Raw genomic sequence first — 10136 nt, forward strand, 5'->3', positions numbered from 1 at the left:
CTCTAAAATCCCTTTTCCATTGCTGAATACCCCAGAACTGTACATCAGTTGGTTGGACGCTATCTGCGTTCCACTGGCGCCGAAGAGGGGGCGGGGTCTGCGTTCCAGGGCCAGCCTACGTCACTTCCGTGGCCGACACTTACGTCTGCAAGTGCGGCGGTGCGCGTCATAACAGCGCCGCCCCTCCATGGCCAGAGCCATCCGCATAATGCGGATAGTGGTGTCGTACATGGCGCCGCCCATCCATCCTCACTACAGTGCTCGTAACGGCCAATCAGTGGTGTCCCATTTTAGGTATACACACCCCCGTTGCCATGGTAGCACATAAATAAATATCTCACCTACAATGCGTGGTAACTGTGTTCAATGGCACGGCGCAATTATACAATGGAGAACAACGTAAAGGAGCATATAATTAACTATAAGGTAATGCTAATAACACACATATAGGTGTTCACACACAAGGAGTGATACATGCAATTCATCAATGCAAAGGATATATAAGATACAGATACACTAAAGCCATCGGAGCACAAGGGTATATAAATACCCGCTCCATAGTAATTGTTCCTATGATGTATCAGGTCAGACCCCACATTGAAGAGTACACATAGGGGGGGGGGGGGGGGGGGGCGATCATCATCAATTATGAATTGTACCCCAATTCCAAATTAAAGGAAACAGGCCAGATTTGTTAGTACACAGTACTTATGCCCCACAGACAGCCCCGAGAGAAACCTGGCTCCCACCCAAACCGAAGGGGTCATTCAGGTGCGGCCATTGTAAGGCCTGCAGATATATGCCCACTATGAAAATGTTCATAGCTCCCGTTAGTGGTAGAACCTTTGTGATACAATCCTTCATTAACTGTGAGCGTAAGGGGATAGTGTACGGGGCAAAATGTCCGTGCAATTTGTGGTATGTGGGCAAGACTACCCGACAACTTAAGGATCGTGTCTTGGAACATGTTGGGGATATCAAGCACAGACGTGAGACATCGATTGCCAGACATATGAACGAGTTCCATGCTTCCAAACGTTTTGATGTACAGTTCTGGGGTATTCAGCAATGGAAAAGGGATTTTAGAGGGGGCAATTTCGACCAGAAACTGACGCAGATTGAATCACAGTGGATTTATCGTTTGGACACGATTTCACCAAATGGTCTAAATGAAGATTTCAATCTGGCCTGTTTCCTTTAATTTGGAATTGGGGTACAATTCATAATTGATGATGATCGCCCCCCCCCCCCCCTATGTGTACTCTTCAATGTGGGGTCTGACCTGATACATCATAGGAACAATTACTATGGAGCGGGTATTTATATACCCTTGTGCTCCGATGGCTTTAGTGTATCTGTATCTTATATATCCTTTGCATTGATGAATTGCATGTATCACTCCTTGTGTGTGAACACCTATATGTGTGTTATTAGCATTACCTTATAGTTAATTATATGCTCCTTTACGTTGTTCTCCATTGTATAATTGCGCCGTGCCATTGAACACAGTTACCACGCATTGTAGGTGAGATATTTATTTATGTGCTACCATGGCAACCGGGGTGTGTATACCTAAAATGGGACACCACTGATTGGCCGTTACGAGCACTGTAGTGAGGATGGATGGGCGGCGCCATGTACGACACCACTATCCGCATTATGCGGATGGCTCTGGCCATGGAGGGGCGGCGCTGTTATGACGCGCACCGCCGCACTTGCAGACGTAAGTGTCGGCCACAGAAGTGACGTAGGCTGGCCCTGGAACGCAGACCCCGCCCCCTCTTCGGCGCCAGTGGAACGCAGATAGCGTCCACCGTGCGGAGACGCCAATGGGGGACTCGTTCCTGATCCACCTTCTGGGGAGCAGAGCGACCATGGTAGGCGCACATGGGGATAACTTTATCCGGTGCCACATTAATGATATAGGGATATATATGGGATCCCAGCAAGGATATGAGTGATGGGCGTGACTTTGTGGGCTAGACCCCGCCTCTTCCTGCCTCCTTGTTATAAAATCGGTCGCCGAACACGGCGCTGGCAGCTCTGACTTGGTCTTTTATCTATGGGGGGCAATTTGTGATTTTAATTTGGTGGTTATGTGGATAATGTACAGCACTATTGTATTATATGTATAGCACCTCTGAAGAAGCCGTTATGGTGAAATGTGATCTCATTAGGGTTTAATATGCACAGCACTATGCACTTTTAACACCATGTAAATAGTCCCCCCGTCTATTGGGGTGTTCTGTGGACCAATACCAGTGAGGGGTTAGCTGAGGTGATTGAGAACGTCACAACAGGCTACCTACTCGGGTCACGACCACCCTTAGCAGTATAAATAGTGGTGCATCTGTGGGATAGCTACACCCCACTTATCTAATAGAATTGAGTGGAGGGGGATCAGCCAGGACCCCCATAGTGCGCCATCTTGTTGCCCCATTGTGGGATTGTACTGCAGCAGTAACATTTATATTATGTTGCCCATTGAATGTAAAACATTTTATTTCTATTAGCGGGTATATAACACCTGTTCAGTACCTATAGGGCATGTCATTTTTGACAAGTGTGTTTGTAAACTTTTTTCCCTGGTATCGTTTTTTCGGTTGTGTTTAATATAAACAGCTGCTGATCTTCTGGCCACTAGATGACACTGTGGTATAAGGACTGGAGTTTGTTAATGAAATGCTTGTAATTCTGGCTTTCATGTAAATTTAATGCAAATTGTATGCATCTTGATATTCGGCCTATCAAGTACACTTTTTGATAATTCTGGATAGCACAGTGGTATAGTGAATAAATTAATACAGCAATTGTGGACAAGCACCATCATAAATACTAATAAAGGAGATATATTGTGTTGTAAAGAGAGGTATGTGCTAATTGGGCAATTAACAATATACAGCAGCCAAAAAAAGTACCCACTAATAGCAGCACCAAACCACTCCAAAATGTTTTCAAGAAAACAGTATAAACTTTATTGGTAAACGGTAAACAATTATATAAATTCAATAAAAAATCACACACAGGTGATTGCAGCGGTACATAATAAAGTAATAAGCCAAACTCAGGATAATATTATAATCAATTATACAAAAAGTAATAATAATAATAAGTCTCAGTGTCTCAATAAATCCTGCCAAAGGCAGAGCATCAATGCCCACCAGTGATATTCAAGAATAATGAATGTGTCAAAAACACCTAAAAAGTAATAATAAATAAATAAATATTGCACTACACTCAGATAAGGTGCAAAAGAAGGAGAACTCAGAGGTTCACTGAACCATATACAGACAATATAAATGGATATAAATAGACAATTATATCTAGCACAGTCCCCCTATAGGGGTATACAATACTACACAACAACCAGGGTAGGAAATCAAGGGTAAAAAGAAGAGACCCTGGTCTCAATTGAACATAGTAACACCAGAGAGATCATGCCATAGGAAACAAACTCAAGACTTACATGGCAGAGGCTGGGGAACATGAATGGGTACCGCCGCGCGCCTTAATGCATCTCGCGGGCTCTACCCGCTTCAAGAAGAGGCAAATTTAGGAGTGCGTAGGAACGCTTTTAAAACCCCGTCGACAATCCCCGCTAAACAAGTGCCACCTCTTCCGGACATGATGCGGCCGCGTCAATACGCAAGAGACGTCTGGTTGCCATAGCAACCCAGACGCTCCTGCGCCGTCTATGAAAAAGTATGCTTGCCTCCTAATTGAATGCGGAAAAAGGGACGCAATAGTGCGCATGCGCAACAGGAAGGCGGACGACTTTAAAAATACAGAGGTTAAAAAAAGGTGAACGAAGTTTACCTTCACCATAAGAAAATAATAAGAATAATAATTATGAATTCAAAAGTATATAGAGTGTCATAAATAAATAAATGTAAGAAAGAAAGAAAGAAAAGAATAAGTAGAGAGAAACTGTAACCAAAAATGATCATATAAAGAGTTCCAACAATACAAAAGTGACATCTAGAGGCTGTAAGTAACATTGCGTGAGAGGAACATTTTGAGTAATAGCGATACATATAAATACTAAAAAATATATATAAAAGTAACTATATAAATATGCACATATGTATAATATTGGAGGAATATAAGACCCTCCCAGACGGTCTTTTCTTCTTTTTATATGTGGAATCTTCAGAGTAATAGGAGAAGATTGGTCCAGGGAGTTTTCAATAAAGTTATAATGCAGTAACATGATTCTAGGATAGATAAATAGAACATACCAAGTGTTACTCATAGTATACTATAAACATAAGGAATGAAATGAATCCGTATTAGAAAGAAGGTGACCAGAGTGGAGTGAGGACGTATATGTGTACACACATGCACATATATATACACACATGTGCACATATCCACACATCCTACAAGATAAACACAGTTCCCAATAAAACTTAAAGGAGATAGACAACAAGGTGTAAAGTGAAAGAGGGGGAACAAATATGGGTTGGTAGATACTCACAAACACCAACCAAAAAGTGTTGACCAGTGCATAATAGAGAATTGGAGGTGGACCCATATAATAGGCAAAAGGATGCCAAAAAGGAAAAATCAAATAAAATTAAAAATAATTATAATAGTAGCAATAATCTAGAACACATGTGTGCAGATACCAGTACACACATGTATCATAATACTTACCCTCCACTAAGGAGTAAAAATAATGATTAATCCATCAACCCAAGATAAATTATATGGTATAGTGAATAACACTCTCGCCTTATAGTGCTGGGGCTCCAGTTTTAATCCCAGCCAGAGCACTATTTATATGAAGTTTTTACCCATGTCTGTGGGTTTCCTCTGGGCGCTCTGGTTTCCTCCCAGGTCCCAAAAACATACAGATAAGTTAACTGGCTTCTTCCTAAAAATTGGCTCTAGACTATACATGTCAGACTCTGGCACGTGGGCCAAATCTGGCCCCCAGAGCCATGAAATTTGGCCCACAAGTTATTTCCCCACTTTGCATTGTGTTTGGCCTACACTAAATTACCAGGAAAGCTATATTGGAGGTAAAGCCCTAGAATTACCAGCGAAGCCATATGTGAAGGGTATGAAAAAGCACTAGACACAAGGGAACTGTAAATTGGAGAGAGGAGGTGCCACTAGGTATCAGCGAACTGTATAGGGGAAGGAGGGGGGCCCACTAGACTTGAAGGAACTGTATAGGGGAGGAAGGGCCACTAAACACAAGGGAACTGTATAGGGGAGGGGCCACTAGACACCGGGGAACTTATAGGGGAAGAAGTGGTCATTAGACACCAGAGAACATTATACGGGAGGAAGGGGGCCACTAGACATTAAGGTTGGCCCACGACTTTGACCCAGTGTCCAATTTCGGCCCACTTTGTATTTAAGTTTGACACCCTTGCCCTAGACCACAGGTGTAGAACTCCAGGCCTGGAGGGCCAGATCGATGCCAGTGTTAAGGATGGACTGAGAAAGAGAGGAATGTGTTCTACCTGATGGACCACACCTTTCCTGATTCAGATGCATCAGTTAATTTGAGCTGTGTCAAAAATGTGTGAGGACCTCGGCCCTCGAAAGACCAGTTTGACATCCCTGCCTTAACACTCCAGGGAGGCCTACTGAGCATTAGAGATGTAGCGAGCAGTTCACAGAACTGCTCGCCGCGAAGCTATGGGCAGCCTGACCCCTGTACTACTTCTGTGTCTCAATGACCCGCAGTAGTAGGCATGCCCTGGCCTGGACAGGTTCATTAGTATGCATGCCCTGGCCTGGCGGTACGCATCCTTGATTGCGCGCCTGTGGCCGGGCACACTCTGCACATGAGCATGACGTCACAAAGCTACAACCTGGCTACAGGCGCGCAATGAAGGACGTGCATCGCCGGGCCAGGGCATGCGTACTAATGAACGCATCTGGCCCAGGGCATGCGTACTAATGCGGGTCATTGCGACCCAGAAGTAGTACAGGGGTCAGGCTGCCCATTGGTATTTGCTGGCAAAGTGTTCACCAACATTCGTGCCCATTGTGGCTGCAGCTCTCAAGCACTTTGAGTCTGACAGGAGAAAAAGGCTATACAATGTGAGGATTATTATTATTATAGTGGCAGGCCAATTCACCGTTATAGTGAATGGAAGAACAGTTTGTGCATATACCACAGGCCATGTAGTGGTGACTGGTGATCATTACATCAGACTTTTTTCTTAAAGGGGTTCTGTGGCCCTTTTTCTGATTGCAATTTAAATGAATTGATATGTTCCTTTAATAAGTACAAATCTTTTTTTACCTCTTGTGTTGAAAAAGCTGTGCTGTCTCTCTCCAGCTCCTTTCTAATTATTCGTCTTGTTAGACGAATATTGTGCTGCAGGAAGAGGCAGACTAACAGCAGCTGTTCCTCCCTGCCTTCCCCTCCCCCTGCTGTCACCTCATTATAAGTCATCAGCTCAGCTCCTCCCTGTGAAGGAGACACAGGGGCAGAGCTTTCCTCTCATCCTCTTTCATCGTCTGCCTACTGCACCATATATTTAGTAAGTTGATTTCAACTCCACATCCTTATTTCAGTCTGCACACACTATATTCCTATATAGGGAAAAAAAGATTTGTACTTATTAAAGGAACATGTAAATTTCTTTAAATTGCAATCAGAAAAAGGACCACGGAACCCCTTTAACTATCATAGAACAATGCTCCATGGATACATCACATGGAGCTAGAGATGGATTAAGACGTAATAGGCAAGGTAGTAGATTTGAGACCCATTTGTGGCCTTTTGGTGAGCTGAAGTGGAGAGAGATCAAAGAAGGTGGCAGGTGGGCCCCTTGACACCCACTAGGCCCCAAGCACCTGCCTAGGTTGCCTGGTGGATAATACTGTTCTGCATGGAGCAAATTTTTGTCATCCCTTAATTACCACCCCATTAAATAAAAAACCTGTACATGTGGTGGACTTTCCTAATTAAATAATGTACTTTTGTAAAGAAAATCCACATTTAAAAACAGCTAATTTTGAAACGAGAAGCTTAAAGAGGAACTGTCACAAAAATCTTAAAATGTAAAACACATACAAATAAGAAGTACATTTCTTCCTGAGTAAAATGAGCCATAAATTACTTTTCTCATATGTTGCTGTCACTTACAGTAGGTAGTAGAAATCTGACCTCACCTACAGGTTTTGGGTTAGTCCATCTCTTCATGGGGAATTCTCAGCATGGCCTTTATTTTTTATAAAGACATTCCCTGAAAAAGATTTATATAAAGATGTGGGGCAGCCTCCCTGCTCACTGCACACTTATTTGGCAGTTGGACGGAGCAACTGCCATTCACTAAGTGCTTTTAAAAATAAAGAAAACTCTGAGAACCCCCTAGGAGAAGATGGGCTAGTTCAAAATCTGTCAGTAATGTCAGATTTCTACTACTTCCTGTAAGTGACAGCAACATAGGAGAAAAGTCATTTATGGCTCATTTTACTCTGGAAGAAACGTACTTCTTATTTGTATGTGTTTGCATGTATTTTAAATTTTAAGATTTTCACGACAGAGGTCCTTTAACTACACCAGTATGTTTTACAGCCAGTAGCCACAACAGCCATGCTATGTGACATAAGAACACGAAACAGAAGCTCCTGTGTGGCTGAGCACCTCTTGAAAAATATTTAAACAACCAAATTGTTGTTAATGACCTATTCCAAGGAATATAGAACGATGTATTTATTGAGGCTATGTTTACAATATTTACAGCATTCACACTAATTAAAACCTTTTCTCAATCCATGTGCATTTGTATGCATTATCCATCAAGTATAAGCTGGCATCTAATTAATTATATTAATTTTATTGTGATGATAAACGTTTCGACACCATGTTGGGTCTATCTCCCAAGGCATAATGTTCTCAGCAAACAAACTGGCAGGTTTCCAGTAGGAACTCCAATGATACAGGAGCGAGGACAGAGTGAATCCAGCACGATAAACAAGCCCTTTGATTAACATGTATGGTCAGTTCAAATGCATTTCCTCATAAAGAAAAAACACACACACACAAAAAAAGTTCCCAATACAATGAGAATAAAGAAATTAACATTTTCAAAGCAATTCATTAGCAATTGTAAACATGTTCTATCCCAGGGGTCTAGTCCTGGGAAAAGAGGTGAGTGGACTCACCCTAAAAACGTGCGGCGCACCAAAATTGGGTGTGGTCACGCAGCAGAACATGGGTGTGGTCATGGAGGGGGCCAAATATACATGACCTTAGCAGTGGTATAAAAGGTCTGCCGGGTAAGTTTGAGCTCTGCCGTAGTGTATCCCCCAAAAATAGATGTAATCTGACAGCATATCACCAAAAATATGCGTAATCTGGCAGATGTTCCTCCAAAATACAAATATGGCAGTGGTTCCCCCAAAACAGACATAATCTGGCAGCAGCAGCTCCCCCAACATACACATAATATGGAAGCAGTTCCCCAAAATACGCGAAACCTGGCAGCGGATCACCCAAAATACATGTAATCTGGCAACAGCGGTCCACCAAATTTACACAATCTGGCAGCAGTTCCCCAAAATACACGTAATCTGTCAGCAAAAGTTTCCCCAAAAATACAGATAATCTGACAGCAGTTCCACCAAAATAGGTACCCCCAGTATAGGTAGCCAGGTCTATAGGTGTCCCCAGTATAAGTAGCCATGAGTATAGTTGTCCCCAGAGTAGGTAGCCAGGTGTATAGTTCTCCACAGAATAGGTAGCCAGGTGTATAGATGTCCTCAGAATAGGTAGCCAGGTGTATAATTCTCCACAGAATAGGTAGCTAGGTGTATAGATGTCCCCAGAATAGGGAGCCAGGTGTATAGATCTCCCCAAAATTGGTGGCCAGGTGTATAGATGTCCCCAGAATAGTTAGCCAGGTGTATAGATGTCCCCAGAATAGGTAGCCAGGTGTAAAGATGTCCACAGAATAGGTATCAAGATCTATTGGTGTCTCCATAATAGGTAGCCAGGACTTAAGGGGCTCCCTAAACAGGAGGTTGAGGCAGCACAGTGAAGTAGGTGGGGTGGGCACAGCGGTGGGGAAGGGGGGAGAACTCTCCCCCCCCCTCACCTGGGGCTCCCCTTTCCTCGTTCTCCTGTCCGGAATTTTTAAGTGTCGGCGTCTGGTAGCAGGCGGGGACTTACCGCTGTTCTTCCGGCCGCAGGAGGGAGATCCTGTGTGCCGCTAGTCTGCTCTTGAGTAGATCAGACTAGCGGCACGCAGAGCAGAGCTCCCTCCCGCGGCTGGTAGAACAGCGGTAAGTCCCCGCCCGCTGCCAGCCGTTGAAATGTAATAATTCCGGAGGGGAGAGCGAGGAAGGGTGAGCCCCAGCTGAGGTAAGGGAGGGAGACAACCCCCCTTCCCCACCGCTGTGCCCACTGATCCCCCTTCACTGCGCTGCCTCCACTCCACATGCTAGGGTGGACGTCATCTACCTTCTGAAAAAAGGGTAGACGTCATCCACCTGCGTTCACGCAGGACTTAACCCCTGTTCTATCCTATGACCAGGGCCGGCCCGCCCATGAGGCAGGGTGAAACTTTTGCCTCAGGCGGCACTTCTGGGGGGGGGGGGGGGGCGGCACCCGTTCGTCCGTGGGTGTAAGGGGCCGCCCGAGCTGAAGGGGATAGCGGGCGGGAAGGGGGTATTGGGCCTAGCGGCGGGGAGGGGGGTCGGACTCCCCCTCCCTCGCCTGGGTCCCCCGTCCTCCGCTCCCCTCCAGCTTTAAAAAGTTGCGTGGCTGGCTGCAGCTGTAAGAGGCAACGGGCGGGGATCACTCACCTCTTCCTCGTTGCAGCGTGCGCTCCACTGACGTCACTTCCTGTGGCGTAGCAGGAAGTGACGTCAGTGGAGCGCAGGCTAGGCTGGAACGAGAAAGAGGTGAGTGATGACCGCCCGTTGCCTCTTACAGCTGCAGCCAGCCACTCAACTTTTTAAAGCTGGAGGGGAGCAGAGGACGGGGGACCCAGGCGAGGGAGGGGGGGGGGGTCCGACCCCCCCTCCCCGCCGCTAGGCCCAATACCCCCTTCCCGCCCGCTATCCCCTCCAGCTCCGGCGGCCCCTAACACCCACGGCTTGTGTGTGTGTGGGGGGGGGGGGTGATTTGCTTAAAGCTTGCCTCAGGCGGCAAAAAGTCTAGG

The sequence above is a fragment of the Hyperolius riggenbachi genome, chromosome 2 (assembly GCF_040937935.1).
Source record: "Hyperolius riggenbachi isolate aHypRig1 chromosome 2, aHypRig1.pri, whole genome shotgun sequence".
Lineage (NCBI taxonomy): Eukaryota > Metazoa > Chordata > Amphibia > Anura > Hyperoliidae > Hyperolius > Hyperolius riggenbachi.